The 19,911-nt window shown below is 41.9% G+C and overlaps 1 protein-coding gene across 5 annotated transcripts in view; it reads right to left on the bottom strand.

Annotated features, from left to right (window-relative positions):
* Positions 1 to 19,911, bottom strand: part of lpp (LIM domain containing preferred translocation partner in lipoma) — a 371,701-nt gene that overhangs the window by 235,285 nt on the left and 116,505 nt on the right. The window lies entirely within an intron of this gene.

Below are 19,911 nucleotides of genomic sequence, written 5' to 3'. Positions count from 1 at the left end.
CAGCATCTTAAACCCATCAACACATCACATCAGAGCCTCTTAAGGGTGTCATTGCATCTTAGATAGAAATTCTGCCAGCCCTGAATCACAAATTTTCATAGTGAAATCTACTTCAGGACTGAGCACAGAACTCTATGGTAACATTCTCATGTATTGTCACTTGCACAGTTTTTCACATGATATCTTACACTGAGTCTTTAGCTGTCTGTTTATGTGAACGTAAAAGAACCCAGAACACAATTCCAAAGAAAAGTAGGGGAGTTGTCCTGTGGTACAGGCAATATGTATCCTTCAACCAATATTATGAAAAAGAATTACTTATCATTATCACATTGGTGTTTGGGGATTTTGCTATGCACATTTTGTCTACTGAGACAGTAACTGCACTTTAAAAGTACATGATTGACTGTAAAACACTCTCAGTTGTCCAGTGAACATCCAAGGTGCAATATAAATGCAAGCCCTTCTTTTCTTTAAAACAATTCCAGGAACACTATGGCTCAACCAGAACCCAGTTCTTTTGAATGAATAACTTTCCAGCTCTAACCTTGAGCTTGAGCTCACTGCCAGATCCCTGTCAAAAGGCAATCTGCCAGATTTATTCTTTCAATCCCTTTTAGTTACTTTAATATTTAGCAATTGAGTTCTCTGTCTCTTTTATTACTGTCTTTATATCAACATCCTAGAAGCTTTTTTTAACCTTGTCAACTGTGTGGCCAAATTCAGCTCTAACCCCATTTACAAATTTGCTGATGACATCACTGTAGTGGATTGGATCTCAAACAACGATGAGACAGTGTAGAGAAAGGAGACAGAGCACTTAACAGATGGTGTAAAGACAACAATCTCTCTCTCCAAGTCAGCAAAATGAAGGAGCCGGTCATCGACTTCAGGAAGCAGAGTGGATGTGCCCCGTCTCTATCAATGGTGCCAAGGTGGATATGCTCAAGCGTTTCAGGTTCCTAGGAGCAAATATCACCAACAATCTGTCCTGATATCCTCTCAGGCAACACATTCCAGAGCCTAGCGACTTAATGTGTGAAAAAAAGATTTCCCTCATTTTGTTGTTGATTTTTTTTTGTCAATTACACTGTCGGTGTTCTCTCATTCTTTATCCTTCCACCAATGGGAACTATTCCTCCCTATCGAGTCTGTCCAGATTCCTCATGATTTTGAGCACCTTGATCAAAACACCTCTTAGCCTTCTCTTCTCCAAGGGAATAGTCTCAAATTCTCCACTTTATCCTCATCACTGGAATTCCTCATCCATTAAACTATTCTTGAATGTTTTCTGCTCTCTTGTTGATGGTTTAAATCCTTCTTCATATGAAGCTCAGAATAATAATGCTCAAGTTGAGGCTGAACCAGTGTTAATACAGTTTTGTGCCTGTATTCTCTACCTCTTTATATAAAGCTGAGGATTCATATAAGCATATGGACGTACATGGAATAGTGTAGGTTAGATGGGCTTGAGATCGGTATGACAGGTCGGCACAACATCGAGGGCCGAAGGGCCTGTACTATGCTGTAATGTTCTATGTTCTATATGTTCTATGATTCATATGCCTTATTAATCTGTCCTGCCACCTTAGTGATCTGTGTAAATTTCCACCCAAGTGCCTGTCCTATTTAGAACTGTAGCCTTTGTTTATACCGTCTTTTCCTGTTTTTCCTAACAAAACGAATCATTTCATACCTCTTTGCTTAAAAAGTAATTGCCAACATATCTATCCATTGATTTTTGTTTGATTTATTACTGTCATGTACACTGAGACACAGTGAAAAATATTGTATTGCGTGCTAACCAGATAAATCATACTTCCATAAGTACATCGGTGTAATGGAACAGAATTCAGAATATCATGCTACAGCTACAGAGAAGGTACGGAGAAAGATCAATTCTAATATATAACAGGTCTGTTCATAGGCCTGATATCAGCGGGGAAGAAGCTGTTCTTGAATCTGTTGGTATGCGTTTTCAAACTTTTGTATCTCCCGTCAGATGGAAGAAAGTGGAAGAGAGTGTAACCGGGGGGGGGGGGGGGGGGGAGGGCTCTTGTGTTATGTTGGCTATTTTCCTAAGGCAGTGGGAAGTATGGACAGAGTCAATGGATGGAAGGCTGGCTTCATGATGGACTGAGCTGTGTTCAGAAACCTCTACAATTTCTTGTGTTCTTGGGCAGAGCAGTTGCCATACCAAGCTGTGACGTATCCAGACAGGATGCTTTCTGTGGTACATCTATAAAAATTATTAAGTATCATTGTGGATATGCTGAACTTCCTTAGCCTCTAACTTGGTCCAGTACTGCCTCTTGGCATCCCCGATGGCTTCTTGAAGGTCATATCTGGATTTCCAACATAGTCCCGGGTCAGCCAACTTGAATGCTGCACACCTAGTCGTCAGTATGTAGTGGATTTCCCAGTTCATCCAAGTTATCTGGTTGGGGAACACCCAGATTGACTTCCTTTGCAAGCAGTGTTCCATGCATTTGCTAATGAAGTCTGTGACGATGGTCAGCATCAGCAAATTTAGAAACCATATCTTCCATCCCTTTATCTTAAATAAATTACCTCCATTTGAGGTCCTAGCGCAGGTCCCTGTGGCACATTACTCATTACACCTGAAAACACAGATTATTTATGTTTACTCTCTGCTCCCTGCCAACCAACTTCAGTACTGCCTCCATCATCAGTTTTCATTTTCCACAGTAATCTTCTTATATGGTGCTTTATCAAATTCCTTCCAAAAATATAAGTACACTACATTCATTGGTATCCAAAACACATGTTATCTCCGCAAATAACTACATTAGATTATAGTTAAACACAAGTTCTTTTCCACAAAACCATGTTAACTCTGTCTGTTTGAGATCTTCAAAAGAACATAGGGAAGTTGCTAGGATAGATGGCAAATGATGTCCAATGCAGAGAAACATCAGATGCAACTTTTGAGGAGGAACAGTATGGAGAGACATAGAACATAGAACAATACAGCGCAGAACAGGCCCTTTGGCCCTCGATGTTGCACTGACCTGTGAACTAATCTAAGCCCCTCCCCCTACATTATCCCATCATTATCCATATGCTTATCCAAGGACTATTTAAATGCCCAGAATGTGGCTGAGTTCATTACATTGGCAGGCAGGGCGTTCCATGCCCTTACCACTCTCTGAGTAAAGAGCCTGCCTCTGACATCTGTCTTAAATCTATCACCCCTCAATTTGTAGCTATGCCCCCTTGTGCAAGCTGAAGTCATCAACATCAGAAAAAGACACTCACTGTACACCCTATCTAATCCTCTGATCATCTTGTATGTCTCTAATAAATCCCCTCTTAACCTCCTTTTCTCCAATGAGAACAGACCCAAGTCCCTCAGTTTTTCTTCATAGGGCCTGCGCTCCAGACCAGGCAACATCCTGGTAAATCTCCTCTGCACCTTTCCCAATGCCTCCACATCCTTCCTGTAATGGGGCAACCAGAACTGCACGCAATATTCCAAGTGAGGCCGCACTAGCGTTTTGTACAATTGCATCATGACATCACGGCTCCGGAACTCAATCCCTCTACCAATAAAACCTAACACACCATAAGCCTTCTTAACAGCACTATCAACCTGGGTGGCAACTTGCAGGGATCTATGCACATGGATACCAAGATCCCTCTGCATTTCCACACTACCAAGAATCTTTCTATTGACCCGGTATTCTGCCTTCCTATTATTCCTCCCAAAGTGAATCACCTCACATTTACCCGTATTAAACTCCATTTGCCACCTTTCGGCCCAATTCTGCAGTTTATCCAAGTCTCCCTACAACCTGCAACATTCTTCCACACTGTCCACCACTCCACCAACTTTAGTGTCATCTGCAAACTTACTAGCCCATCCACCTATGCCTGCGTCCAAGTCATTTGTAAAAATGACAAACAGTAGTGGTCCCAAAACAGATCTTTGAGGCACACCACTAGTGACCGGACTCCAGGATGAATATTTTCCATCAACCAGCACTCGTTGCCTTCTTAAAGAAAGCCAGTTTCTAATCCAAACTGCTAAATCTCCCTCAATCCCGTGCCTCTGTATTTTCTCCAATAGCCTACCATGTGGAATCTTATCAAAGGCTTTACTGAAGTTCATGTACACCACGTCAACTGCCCTACCCTCATCCACATGCTTGGTCACCTTCTCAAAAAACTCATTGAGGTTTGTGAGACACGACCTGCCCTTGACAAATCCATCTGACTATCTCCAATCAAATTGTTGCTTGCTAGGCTGTATAGAATAAAGGGTACAACTCAACAGGGATGCAGAAGCACAGAGACCTGGGTGTACATTTGCATAATTCATTAAAAGTCACAGGTCAGATCAAAAAAGCAGTTAATAAGACAAACATTATTCTGGGCTTTACTAACAGGTGTATGGAGTACCAGAGCAGCGAGGCTTTTTCTGAACTTATAATAGTTGCTAGTTCAGCGTCAGCTGGAGCAGTTAGAACAATTCTGGGCACAATACTGTAACAATGATGTGAAGGCATGGAGCAATGGTGCAAAAGAGTTTTAAAAAAATGCTTTCCAGGGGTCATTTACTCGGATAGATTGAAAAATTTGAGACTGTTCTTGGAGAAGAGATGACGGGAGGAAAATCTGATTGCACTGTTTAAAATCACGCAGGGTCTGGACAGAATAGAGGGAGAAGCTGTTCCTATTGATGGAAGGATTGAGAATAGGAGGGCATAGCTTCAAAGTAATTAGCAAAAGGAGCAATGGTCACATGAGGAAAAACTTTTTCACATAGTTAGTGACTGACATCTGGAATGTACTGCGCCCGAGTATGGTATAGACAGGCTCAACTGTAGCTTCAAGACAGTGTTGGGTTATCACCTGTAAAGAAAAAATGGGCATGGTTCTGGGGAGAAGTCAGGAGAATGTCACTAAGTGAAATGCTTATTTGCAGAGCGACTACATGACATGATGAGCTGAATGACCCCGCTGAACACTAACAATTCTGTGATTTTGTAATTTACTCAAAGGGGCATTCTCTAATCATCAACAGACCAACAATGCTGTCTTTAACCATCTGCTGGGTTGAATCTAAGTCAGCATGCTACACCGCTCAACCAAAACCACTGCATTAACACCAAGACGACAGAAACAGGCAGAAGTCTGACCACGGCTCACTTGTGACTCGACTCAACACGTGCCTGGGTTAACCTGGCCTCATGACTGAACTCACCCCATAGTACGCATTATAGCTAGAAAAACAGTGAAACAGATTGATGGCCCATATAGGCATAGGCATCGAATCCCTTCAGCGTGGAAGTGGGCCATTTGGCTCATCGAATCCCCACCGACCATCCAAAGAGCATCCCACCCAGGCCCACGCCCTACATTTCCCACCGCAGGTACTATGGGCAATTTAGCATAACCAATCCACCTAATTTGCACATTTCTGGGCTTTGGGAGGAAACGCACACAGACATGAGGAGAATGTGCAAACTCCACACAGCCAGTCACCTAAGGCTGGAATCAAACCCAGATCCTTGGTGCTGTGAGGCAGGAGTGCTAAGCACTGAGCCACCGTGCTGCCCCAGATTCATTTTGGGACATTAACCACAGCAGGGAGTCATATCACCAACTACCACCGAAAATGTTCCAAATATGACTGTCTTTGGAGGTTGGAAACTGAGGGGTTTTACTTACAATTCCTCAGTCTCCGGATACTTAGGAACAAGACTTCTGTGCTAAAGAAACCGAGCAAGAGTTAACATTGTGAAACTGAGCACTGACCATTCAGGGGATGTAGTAATTAAAAAATACTCATTAGTCTCTAGACAATTTCACTTCAACCCTCTCAGATGTAAACAAGGAAATCAATTCCAACTCCAAGAAACTTAATTCAGCAAAGTCCTGGTTGATTGAAAAACTGCCAAAATAACATTTTTATTTAAAGGTAGAGACAATAAAGAGTAGTCAGTTAGCCTAACATCAGTCATTGGGAAAATGTTAGAAAATATTACACGATATAAAGACTTTGTCTCTTTATTTTTGCGTGGTATTTCATACTGAAAGTAGGAAATAACCATTTAAAAATTAAAGATTGCAGGATGGTTTGAAAGCAAACAATCTGAAATGCCTTGTGAACACTGTTTGTACAGTTATGATTACAGCAGAGGTTTCAAATGCACTGAGGCTGAAGTATCATGAACAAATGGAACTTTGGTTTGTGGGCTCGTGACCAGTTACTAATAACAAAGTCTCTTACAAGTAAACAATTACATGATTGGCTCTCATGTAGCTTAACGGAGTGGGGCTGTGAACACAACACAGAGAAATATTTCAGATCACCAGTGCAGGGACACTCTATGTTCTCTGTTGTTAAAGCCACATAAGCCGAAAAACACCAGTTTATCTTTCAATCAGCAGTCATTGTAAGGTGTGATTTTTAGTTAAAGATGTTTCGTCAATGAAACTACCACCCTGTGCCCCAATCACACCAGTGGAAGGATTGAAAAAAAGGAACACCGAGAAGCAGCATTCCAACCAGCAAAACAGCCGTCACCATTGGTCCTGTAAACAATGATGACTGAATTGCTTTCCAGTGTTCCCTCCATCCATTTCACCTATAATTCTCTCCCCATCTATATCTGTCAGTCTCTTTTTGTATAAAGGGCTATTTATAAGGGGATTATAGTTGATATTAGTGGAGTTAGGTGTTAATGATTCACAATTGTTATAGCAGGCAGGTAAATCGGAGAATGTTTTGAAAATCTTTAGCTTTTGTTATAACTCCAGGAATGGTACGGCATGATGTCCAGCACACTGACCCAATGAGTCATGAGATAAAGAACATTCAGAAATGCATTGCATAATCAAGCAGAGTCAGCATAGCTTCTGGAAGGGGAAATCAAACCTGACAAATTTATTAAAGTACTTTGAGGAGGCAACATGCGGGATAAATAAAGGAACCAGTTGGTGTAATGTATTTAGACATCCAGGTGTTCAATTAAATACTGCTCATAAGGCTACTTAATAGGATAGAAGTCCACGGTATCGTAGGTAGTATATTAGTATGGATAGAGATTTGACTAACCTAGTAAAGTCAGACACTTGGAATAATGCAGAAGTTTCAAGATGATGCCCTGTAACAAGTAGAATGCCACATTTATCAGCGCTGCTGCCACAATTATTTATAACATATATTAATGACTTGGATGAGGAAATTGAACCTACTATAATGGAAAGGTGAGTGGTGAGGATGACATAGGAGTCTGCAGTGGTATAAAAACAGGTTAAGTAAATGGGCAAACACTTGGCAGAGTGAAAAAATGAGAAAATATGTGGACATGCACTTCAGCAGAAAAAATAGAAGTTCTGAGCATTACTAAATGGAGAATAATCGCAGAAAACTGCAGCACAGAGGTATTTAAAAAAGGGGAAATCTTGCTAAAACTGTACAACACAATGGTCAGATCACACCTAGATTACTGTGAACAGTTTTGTCCCCTCACTTAAGGAAGCAGATACTGGAATTGGAGGCAGTCCAAAAAGATTCATTAGAGTATTAGTTATTTTGCATTGCCAACTGGCCTAATTTTGCTCCTATGTCTTATGGTCTATTTCGGTTCCAGGTCAAATACAGCATAGGGTTAGATACAGAGTAAAACTCTCTAAACTGTCACCATCAAAAACCACTAGGGGAGGTACAGCACAGGATTAGATAAAACTCCTTCTCACTGTCCCGGTCAAACATTCTAAAGGTAGCTGCAACATGAGATAAGTTACAGATTAAAGGTTCCTGCGCACTATCTTGCCAAAATGCCTGAACTCCCAACTCAGAGAAGAACTGAATGGAATTCTGTTGATCCAACCCTATGTAAGAATAATTTTAGGTATTTTTTTTAAAGCCTGGAAACTGAGCAGCTGCATGCAGGTCACCAATTAATGACAGCAGGTCACATATCTTGGGTGTTTGCTCGTTTATCTTCTGCCATTTGAATCAATAGGCATTTAAACTGAATTCAGGTACCGGTTAGTCTACACCACAACTAAAGATCATCAATGATATCTTTGGCTGTCGCTTGTTTATGGATGGTCATGTGACTGAACAGGCCAATTCTCAAACCACAGTTCTTGGGATAAATGGGGCAGGACACCCCATGACGCAATGGCATCTGAAGTGCAGGATTTGCTTTGTTTCCTTTCCTTCTCTGCTAACGCTGTGCCTCATCATTAAGGCTGATGCAGCTTGATGGACAAGGTTTTGCAATTTTGAACATTTTGTAGCAAGCCCCCCCAGTCATTAATGTCAATGATGCTGTGCTTCAAGGAGACCTGCAGTGTTTTTTTTTGTTTGCATTGTTTTATTTGTCCTCCCCTGGAATGCTGGCCTTTTAATGTTGAGTAGCAGGCCTTCATGGGAGAGATATTTTTGGCCATCCAGACACAGTGTCCAATCCATCACAGTCGATCTTTCAGGATTACTACCTGAATGCTGGTGGAGCTGGCTTCAGGGAGAAAACTAATGATTGTTTGACAAGCCTCTCAATAAACCTGAAGAACGTGATGGCTGCTTTGCTGGTGGAATTTCTCCAGTGCTCTTATGTGTTACTGATAAATGGCCCAGGCCAGTACTAAGCATCTGGCAGTGCAATGCTCCCTCACCACTGACCTTCCAACAGTGCAGAATTCGCTCAGTACTGACCTTTTTTTTTGCTACTGATTATTGCTTTTTTTTTAGACTTTACTCCAGGGATGTGGTTGTCATTAGCTGTACTAGCATTTATTGTCCATTCCTAGTTGCTCTGGAAAAGGTGGTAGTGAGTCACCTTCCTGAAAAGCCACAAACCATTTTGTGTAGATAGATCCACAAAAATATTCCAGGATTTTGATCCAGCAACACTGACAAAAATGGTAACATATTTCCAAATCAGGATAGTGAATGGTTTGGACAGGAACTTATAGATAACCGTGTTCCCATGTGTCTGCTGCCCACATCCTTCTAGGTGGTAGCAGTTATGGATTTGGAAGGTGCCTTCTGAGGGCCCTTGTGAATTCCTGCAAAGCGCCTTGTAGATGGTGTTGCTATTGAAGCAGGCTGCTTTGTCCTGACTGGGACCAAGCTTTTTGAGTATTTTTGGAGCTGCACTCAACTAGGCAGTTGGTGGACAGGAGTTGGAGAGTCAGAGGGTGAGTTACTCATCACAGTATTCCAAGACTTTGACTTGCTTTTGCAGCCATGACCTATATAGCTACTTTCAGTTTCCAGTCAATGGTAACCCCCAGGTGTTGACAGTGGAGGATTCAGTAATGATAACTCAATGGTTAAATAGAGGTATTCGAATGGAGTTGTACAGCATGGAAGCAGATCCTTAAGTCCAAGTCATCCATGCCGAACAGATATCACAAATTAATCTAGACCCCTTTGGCAGCATTTTGTCCATATCCCTCTAAACTCTTTCTATTCATATGCCCATCCAGATGTCTTTTAAATGCTGTGATTGTACCAGCCTCCACCATCTTCTCTGGTAGCTCATTCCATACATGCATCAACCTCTGCGTGAAGTGGTTGCCCCTTAGGTCCCTTCTATACCCTTCTCCTCTGACCTTAAACCTATGCCCTCTAGTTCTGGACTTCCTTCTGTCAGGAAAAATACGTTGGTTTTTTACCCAATCCATGCCCCTCATGACATTTTAAACCTCTATAAGGTCACCCCTCAACCTCCAATGTCCCAGGGAAAAAAGCCCCAGCCTATACAGCCTCACCTTATAGCTCAAGGCCTCCAACCCCAGCAACATTCTTGCAAATCTTTACTGGAACCCTTTTAAATTCAATAACATCTTTCCTACGGCAGGGTTGATCTGCTAACTTGATGGCAATGGTAGAGTAAGGGAATATCATGACAATAAGTTTCAGATTGTGTTGGGAGTACAATTTGGCTGTTGCTGAATGCCCACAACACCTCGTGGATGCACAGTCTTGAATTGCTGGGTCTGTTTGAGGTCTGTTCCATTTATCACAGTGATAATGCCGCACAACGTGATGGAGGGTATTCTCAACATGAAGGCAGAATTTCATATTCATGAGGACTGTGCAGAGGTTACTCCTACTGATACTGTCATGGACAGATACATCTGCTGCAGAGAGGTTAGTAAAGATGACATCAAGTATGTTTTTTCCCTTTTGTAGACTCCCTCACCACCTGACACAGATCCAGTCTAGTAGCTGTGTCCATTTGGACATGACCAGCTCGATCAGTAATGCTGCTCCTGAGCCACTTTAGATGGTGGTATCTTAAGAACCCATCCAGCACACTTGCTATTCTGGACATGGGTAGTGGGATCCAGGCAGGGAGGTCAGTGTGGGTCATTCAACGTGTCCCGTAATATGAGAATTACCAAATCATTTTCAATCTATTTTGACAAATATCATTAGTACAATTACACCATCTAAAACTAGAAACAATAACACACTCCCTCTTCTCCAAACCACTTCACAAATAGTTGCTTTATCCTGTCATCAACACTGCTTACTTATCATCTCAACAAGACCAGAGATTATTTCCAACAAGATATTTAAAGAATACATGCTAAATATCAAGAAAGAGATTAGCAAACTAGCCAATTTTGGACTGAACACAGGACATTTTTAAACTCACTAGTTTAGCTCAATCAGTTGGGAATAGATTCCTGCATTGCACACAGGAACATGATGGGGTCAATAAACTCCTCCAGCCTCTTTTCATTGAGATCACGACGATCTCTACGTCAGCTGTAGTCAGTTGCCCTGGACAATCGTCCTCAAGAGGCTTACCAAGCAGACACCTATCAATCTTTTAAGTTTATCATTTTGAAGCTTCTGTTTATTCAAGCATCAAAATCTTGCATCTTTCCAGTTAGTAAAGTGTATCTGCCAAAAGTTTGGGTGTGACAGTAACTGCTTACTTCCTGAAGGCAGCACTATAAAACATGAGGGGATAATCAGCTGAAAGATTAGTCGGCCTTCCAGAAAAGACATTTCAGAGCAATTCAGGTTCAGGCAGGCTGGATTGTCCCATGCTGCTCAACTGAGGACTCTGACAGTGCAGCACTCTCTCAGTACTGACCCTCTGACACTGCAGTACTCCCTCAGTACTGACCCCCTCTGACATTGCTGCACTCCCTCAGTACTGATCCTCTGAAAAGGCAGCATTCCCTCAGTACTGACCCTCTGACCGTGCGGCACTCCCTCAGTACTGACCCTCTGACAAGGAAGCATTCCCTCAGTACTGACCCTCTGATCGTGCAGTACTCCCTCAGCAGTGACCCTCTGATCATGCAGCACTCCCTCAGTACTGACCCTCTGATCATGCAGTACCCCCTCAATACTGACCCTCTGACAAGGCAGCACTCCCTCAGTACCGACCCTCTGATTGTGCAGTTCTCCCTCAGTACTGGCTATTGTGCTGAAATATCTGCAGTAGGGTACAGATAAAGTGGGTTGGCTCGCAACCATTTTACTGCAAGGTCACTCACAGCTGGATAATATGTCACATTATTCACTGCTACTTTATGGGATCCTGCCGCGCTCAGGTGGCAGGCATACTCAGCATAAATCAGATCGTAAATGTTTATGTAAGGAAAGGGTGTTTGCCCAGGATACAGCACAAAAGGAGCTGAGTGGGTCCTAACTAACTAGTAGAAGGGTGCAGCAGTTACTGAAATTCTACACACTAATCACCATTGCAGATAAACTTTCCTTCTCTAAATATCGGGTCCTTGTGCAAATAAGAAGAGTTCACTGGGTTCCTGATGATTATAAATAGAAAGCAGATAAGCAACAAGGACTCACAGACTGAAATACAATCAAACTGCCTCCAACACTGTCCCTGCCAGAAATCAGAGAGACATGTGCTCAACTTAATTCCAGCTGCAGTTATAGCCCCACACTTTACATTTAACAAAATCCCAACTACACCATGTACATACAATAAAACCACACATTGGAAATATATTAGCCCATATACATTTAATCAGCTACCTCCGCGCATACACAGACAAAGACACACACAATTCATTTAATAACTTCACAACTGCTCACTGGTCAGCTACTCCATAGTACATGTTGGGACTATTAACCCAGAGTTAATCCTGTCTAAATGGCCATGACAAAGTGGATGTGGAAAGGATATTTCCTCTTGTGTTAGGCCAAAACTAGGGCACACTTTTAAAGAGAGGAGTCACCTTTTCAGGACAGAGGTGAGGAGAATTTTAATTCCCTCAAAGGGCTATGCAGCTTTGGAACTCTGCCTCAAGAGGCAGTGAAGGCAGGGTCATTGACTATTTTTCAGACAGAGATGGACAGATTCTTGTCAGGCAGAGGAATCAAGACTAATCAGGGTTGATGGGAAAATGGAATTTGAATAGGCCACAATCTTATTTAATGGCAAAGCAGGTTCAAAGGACTGAATGACCTGCTCCTGCTCCTAATTCATGTCTTAATAAAAGGGTTAATCTCAGATTGTCATGAAACTCTGTCTTTGTAAATACTGTAAAAGTAAGGTCTGACACGAAAGCAGTTACAATCTGAGGCCCATCAGCATAGATGTTGAACACAGCATTAGGCTTCTGAAAGATGTCACTGAGATTCAGTGTGTCGAGAAGCAACAATACGGGGTTGCAGACAAATCATTTTTGACCAAAATGAGCAATCAAGTAACACAAAAAGACCTTGAATAAGCTGAATGTGATTGTTAGGCATTGGTTTTTTTTATGTTTAATGGGTAAACATCAAAAGACATATCTAATTCATTCCAAAATCCAGAAGAAAAGTAACTGAGACTAAGTATATAACATATTGTTCCTAGTGGTGAAAATCTAGATTTAGAGACTTTATTGCTATAACAGATGGAATAACACCAAAGTAAAATATAGCAAATCTGGAACAAACACCCAAAATGTTAGGTCTATCCAGCAGATCAGGCAGAATCCTTTCAAGTAAACGTTATGGAAACAAGAGACGTTCCGAGGGGACTTGAGAGGGTAGATGAGCAGAAGTCACTTTCCCTTGTCAGAGAGTCTAGGGCCAGAGAGCATAATCTGAAAGTTAGGGGTTTGTCCATTTACAACACCGATGAAAAGGAATTTTTTCTCTGAGGGTAGTACATCTGTTGAATTCTTTAGTGCAGAGTGTTGTAGAGGGTGGCCTGTTGCATATTGTCAAAACTGAAATAGATTTTTAATCAGTAAAGGAATCAACAGTTGGGGGAAAAGACACAAAAGAGGCTTTGAGGACCACTTGTCCCCACACCTCCTCCCTCACCCCCATCCCAGGCCCCAAGATGACATTCCACATCAAGCAGAGGTTCACCTGCACATCTGCCAATGTGGTATACTGCATCCACTGTACCCGGTGTGGCTTCCTCTACATTGGGGAAACCAAGCGGAGGCTTGGGGACCGCTTTGCAGAACACCTCCGCTCAGTTCGCAAAAAACAACTGCACCTCCCAGTCGCAAACCATTTCCACTCCCCCTCCCATTCTCTTGATGACATGTCCATCATGGGCCTCCTGCACTGCCACAATGATGCCACCCGAAGGTTGCAGGAACAGTAACTCATATTCCGCCTGGGAACCCTGCAGCCATATGGTATCAATGTGGACTTCACCAGTTTCAAAATCTCCCCTTCCCCTACTGCATCCCTCAACCAGCCCAGTTCGTCCCCTCCCCCCACTGCACCACACAACCAGCCCAGCTCTTCCCCCCCACCCACTGCATCCCAAAAACAGTCCAACCTGTCTCTGCCTCCCTAACCGGTTCTTCCTCTCACCCATCCCTTCCTCCCACCCCAAGCCGCACCCCCCGCTACCTACTAACCTCATCCCACCTCCTTGACCTGTCCGTCTTCCCTGGACTGACCTATCCCCTCCCTACCTCCCGACCTACACTCTCTCCACCTATCTTCTTTACTCTCCATCTTCGGTCCGCCTCCCCCTCTCTTCCTATTTATTCCAGTTCCCTCCCCCCATCCCCCTCTCTGATGAAGGGTCTAGGCCCGAAACGTCAGCTTTTGTGCTCCTGAGATGCTGCTTGGCCTGCTGTGTTCATCCAGCCTCACATTTTATTATCTTGGAATCTCCAGCATCTGCAGTTCCCATTATCTTTGAGGACCAGCAGATCAGCCATGATTACAGTAAATGTTGAAGCAAACTTAATGGGCCAAATGGTCTACTTCTGCTCCTATAGCTTATGTTCTTATGGTAGCAGGGTTAATGTTTCATTGATGATCTTCATCGGTTTCAGGATTAATGAATGGATGGAGTAAGATATCTGATCTCAGTGTGAAATTCCCCGCATTTGATCTTGATGTTGGAGAGGGAATGTTGCAATATGCTTTGTATTGGAGATAATTAAAGGATGGCCCAATCCTGATATATGCACACATCTCAAGATGACTGGAATTGGGTATTTTTTGCTGAAACCACATGATCTTCACATCTCTAAATTAACTAGTTTTGATCTGAGTGAAATTCACATTTCACAAACCACAAAAGTAAAAGGGACCTTGCTTTGGTTTCAGTTTTATTAAGATTGGTCTGCGGATTTTAGATTTTCGAGAAAGCGATTGAATTATTTCTTCATTTTTACAGTTTACCGTATCTGCGAGTGTTGCAGCCAAGGAAATGACTTTTTTAAAGCTGTACAGGAATGTCTTCAAACCCTTCAGTGTTTGTTTTGTTTACTGAGAGTTCTTCCTATCTAAGTGGAGTTCGATACAGTGAGTAGGTGAATCATTGCCCCATGACCTTTACAGATATCCAACAAATGATGATAATTTCCCTTCAGTCATGCTATTCAAAAATAAGTAGACATACCTCGCTCTCCTTAAAAGGCAGTGAGACATACAGCGACAGCTGTACAGTGATTGCATCTACCAGAAACTTCCCCCTGATCTGCACTCTGAAACGCTTTCTGCTCTTAGTCATGGAGTCATAGAGTCATACAGCACAGAAACAGCACCTTCGGTCTAACTCGTCCACGCCAACCAGACATCCCAATCTGACATAGTCTCATTTGGTAGCATTCAGCCTATATCACCCTAAACCCTTCCTATTCGTATATGCATCTATATGCCTTTTAAATGTTGTAATTGTACCTGTCCCCACTACATCCTCTGGCCACTCGTTCAAACACACATCACCCTCTAAGTGTAAAGTTGCCCCTTAGGTCCTTTTTAAATCTTTCTCCTCTCACCTTAAACCTATACCCTTCAGTTTTGGACTCCCCTACCATGGAGAAAAGACCATGGCTATTCACACTATCCATGGCCCACATGATTTTGTAAACCTCTATAAGGTCACTCCTCAGCTTCCGATGCTCCAAGTAAAAAAGTCCCAGCCTATTCAGCCTCTCCATATAACTCAAACCCTCCAGCATCAGCAGCATCCTTGTCAATCTTTTCTGCACCCTGTCAAGTTTAACAACGTCCTTCCTATAGAAGGTAACCAGAAATGTACCCAATTTTCCAAAAGTAACCTCACCGATGTCCTGTACAGCTGCAACATGACATCCCAACTCCTATGCTCCATGTTATGACCACTGAAGACAAGAGTGCCTTCTTCACCACCCTTTCGATCTCTGTCTCCACCTTCAAGGAACTATGCACCTAAACACCGGGTCTCTTCGTTCAGCAACACTGCCCAGGACCCTATCATTAACTGTCTAAGTACTGCTCTGGTTTGCTGTACCAAAATGCACCACATCATGTTTATCTAAATTAAATCCCATCAGTCACTCCTCGGCCTGTTGGGCCATCTGATCAAAATTTCATTGTACTCTGATGTAATCTTCTTCACTGCCCATTATAGCACCAATTCTGATGTCATCTGGAAACTTACTAACTATATCTCCTATATTCACATCCAAACCATTTATATAAATAATGAAAAGCAGTGGACCCAGCACTGATCCTTGTGACACACCGTTGGTCACAGGCCTCCAGTCTGAAAAGCAACCCTCTACCACCAGCCTCCGTCTCCTACCTTCAAACCACTTTTGTATCCCGTTGGCTAGGTCCCCTCGGATCCCATGTGATCGAGCCCTACAAATCAGTCTACCATGCGGAACCTTTTCAAATGCTTTGATGAAGTCTATATAGACAATGTCTACTGCTGTACTTTCATCAATCTTATTTGTCACCTCTTCAAAAAACTCATTCAAGTTAGTGAGACATGGTTTCCTAAGCACAAAGTCATGTTGGCTAACCCTAATCAGTCCTTGACTTTCCAAATGAGTGCAAATCTATCTTTCAGAATCTCAACACTGATGTAATGTCTATAGTTCCCTGGTTTTTCTTTACTGCCTATCTTAAATAATGGCACCATATTAACCAACCTCTAATTTTCCAGGGCCTCATTTGTGGATTTAATGACACAAATATCTCAGCAAAGCTCACAGTAATCTCTTTCCCAACTTCCCACAAAGTCCTGGAAGACACCTGATCAGGTCCCTATCCTTCTATCCTTCATCTAACATTTATAGCCCAAAACATTGGGCTGCCAGTCCTGGTCATTGCTGACCTACATTGCTATACTTGCTATGATATCCTAGTACCATGTTCTCAACCTGGGTTCGATTCCAGCTTTGGGAGACTGTCTGTCCCCCCCATGTTTGTATGGATTTTCTCCAGATGCTCCAGTTTCCTTCTACAGTCAAAAGGTGCGCATGTTAGGTAGATTGGCCAAGCTAATTTTTCTGTGGTGCCCAGGTGGATTAGCCATAGTATATACATGGAAGGGGCCTGGGGCTTTGGCGGGGAGGGGGGGGGTGCTCTTCAGATGGTCAGTGCAGGCTTGATGGGTCAAATAGCCTTTTTCCGCATCATTAGGATTCTATGACCACTAGAGTGGATGGTTACAGAAGGAAGACAGCAGAAGTAAGGGGAACCCCATCACTAAGTCACCCTGAATGGCAAACTCTTTCTGTGACAATAGGGAGCAGGGGATCAGTGAGGTGAGACCAGCACATGAGGGTGTGGTGAGATGGCGAAACGGACCAAGCAGGACGAATTGTGAGGTATACTAAAGTCAGTTTTCTGCCACAGTATATCTGTGACTTGTAGATTAAGAAAATGATTTTTTTTATATACCTCAGCCAAAAGTCAAATTTCCAGGAATAAAACATGCTTTTATTATGAAGTCAATGTCAGTAATTATGTTAAATTTCTGATGGGTAAAGGAGAAGGCCTGAATCTTTATTATTATTAGATTTTTTCACAATGTAAAACATCATGCGGATAAATTTCCTGACTCTACAACGTCCCATGGTGTTCCTAAACTTTTCTTTAAATATCTTTAAATCAATTCATTTAGACATATTATGACACTCCTCTGTGGCAGATGGGACTTTCTGGCCCAAGGTAGGGGATTGCCACAAGACCCCTAATTTGTTTGTAAGAGTGCACAAAGAACATCTTGCCATGAGTGTGTATTACAACACAAACAGGTTGATTTAAAAACAACCATGCAATGAATGTTTCCCAGCTGTATAAACTTCACAATAAATCACACAATTCACAATTCTTACGATCTGTTTATTTAAAGACATATGAAGGATTTTCTCTGTACCAAATTTAGAGGATTTCTGTCAAAACAGATTTTTTTTCCACAGTAGGTGGTTCTCACTAACACGGCCACCATTTACTGACTATCTCCAACTGCCCTGAAGAAGGTGATGGTGAGTTTCCTTCTTGAACTCCAGTACACCTTGGGAACGTAGGTGAGGCCTACATTGCTCCAAGGGAAAGTGCCGCAAGACTGTGATCCAGTAGCACTGAAGGAATGGCGATATATTTCCAAGTCAGGATGGTAAGTTGCTCTCAGAGGAGCTTGCAGGTGGTGGTAATCCCACCTATCCACTGCCCTTGTCCTTCTAGGCAGTTGGGGCCATGAGTTTGGTAAATGCAGTCTAAGGAGCCTTGGCAAATTTCTGAATTTGCCAGTAAATTGATGAGGCTTATGTGTATCTCATGAACTATCATGATGCCACTCAGAAAAATAACAAGTCCACAGCTCAGCTTAAACTAGAGATAAAAAGTGCAGCAAGGTGTAAATGGGCATCAACAAAATAGTTACTTGTCACTCACACACAGGCACAACTAAATGCCATCAGAGAAGTGAAGAAAGACAATATTTCAGAATTTGAGGCCGGCATAAAGTTGTGCTCAGAAGTCATGAAAAGTCATGATTTAATTCTCCCTATAAAACTGAAAATTCTACAACACCTGTCCCATGAACTCAACAATGAAGTCAAATTCCAATCGTTTATTTTCCAATATCAGAATGTGTGTGATTGCTTTGCAGTAAAAACATAGGTGAAACATCTTTAATCTTTAACATGTCGGAAACAAGGCTTTGAGTCAACCCGAAACGTCAACTTTCCTGTTACTCTGATGCTGCCTGGCCTGCTGTGTTCCTCCAGCTCCACACTGTGTTATCTCTGACCTGCACCAAACTTGGTGAAAAAATAAATCCTTGTGAAGATGAAAAGTCATGACAAGCAGCAGTTTATAGTGGCTCCATCAGTATGGCACATAACGCAAAATTAAAGCCAATGATGATATTGCAGCAAAAAGCTTTCTGCAAAGAGAAATTTCATCCATGCTCATGAGACAAGTTGGTTGGATGAAGGCAGTTGCATAAAATGATTCAAAGAACTGAGGAATTTGAGACAGGGAGGACTATGCAAACCAAGAAGTTCCTCATTGGATCCATGATTCTCTGATCCCACCATGTCAACAACGCAATCTTACCTGGATGTAGACATAACGAGATCCCTCAAGGACACTATTTGAAAGATGGCGAGCAACGGGTGCCAGAAAGGGCAAAAACATTCACTAAGGGCAGACAAAGGTGAGCGCCGTCACTAACAAGTTTACATCAATGAGTCACAGACCTGCAGAATGAACTCACTTCCAGTACCATCAAAACAGCATTTCTAAAATGGGAATATTGAATATGCAGAAGGCATCCTGGGACAATCAATTATGAAATAGTGATGGCAGTGTTACAGCCAAGAATGATGCTGATGATGATGAGGAGGAGGATTCATATGGTAATACTATGCAACAAAGTAGAACAAATTATTTGGTGATTTCAACGTCAGAGTTATTTCAGAGGATTTTAATGTGAAGTGTCCATTCATAATCCATTTAAATAACATTGGATGTAATGTATTTAATTTGTAATATTATCAAATTAATAAATGTTGAATAACTAATACAGATGAAGTGTGTATAATTGTAATGTTATTAAATATATAATTAATATTTGATTCTATTAAATATTGAAAAATTAACATTAATTTGTATAATTGATTTTTTCCTTTATTCCATTTCATATCGGCTCAAATCAAGCGCATGCTTCAACCCCTCAAAAACATTACCCCAGGGCTACAGCCCAAAATAAGGTCTCAAAATCTTTGCATTTAATTGTGCACACATAACAGTTAAAACAAATTTAATACTGGAAAGCTAATGTTTTGAGCTAAAAATTAAGATTCACTGGATTTGAATAAAAAATGTTTTTAAAAAGCTATTGGCAATTAAAAGAATACAGAGGCATTGAATCAAAAGGCAAAATTAATGGTAACAGTATACACTGTCCAATGGCCATGTCACTGCACAAAATTAGACTCAAAGAAGCAGCAGTTATAATGCAATTCTGAAATCTGAATCCTGACCAAGGACTATTCTGTGGAATAATGTGGTCATTAGGAAGCCATTCTCTTCAGTGATGGATGCTGGAATTATAGCAGGCAAATTTCAAGGAATTTGAGTGTTTACTGCTTGAATAACATTGAGCCCATGAGATGCAATCTCAACTCAGACAAAAACCATTCCCAATTAGACCTTCATATTCGCTGACTGTAAACAGAACACAAAGC

This window comes from Stegostoma tigrinum, chromosome 14, assembly GCF_030684315.1.
Source record: "Stegostoma tigrinum isolate sSteTig4 chromosome 14, sSteTig4.hap1, whole genome shotgun sequence".
NCBI classification, from domain to species: Eukaryota; Metazoa; Chordata; class Chondrichthyes; order Orectolobiformes; family Stegostomatidae; genus Stegostoma; species Stegostoma tigrinum.
Note: the sequence above shows the minus strand (reverse complement) of the source record. Positions and strands in the feature narration are given on the sequence as shown.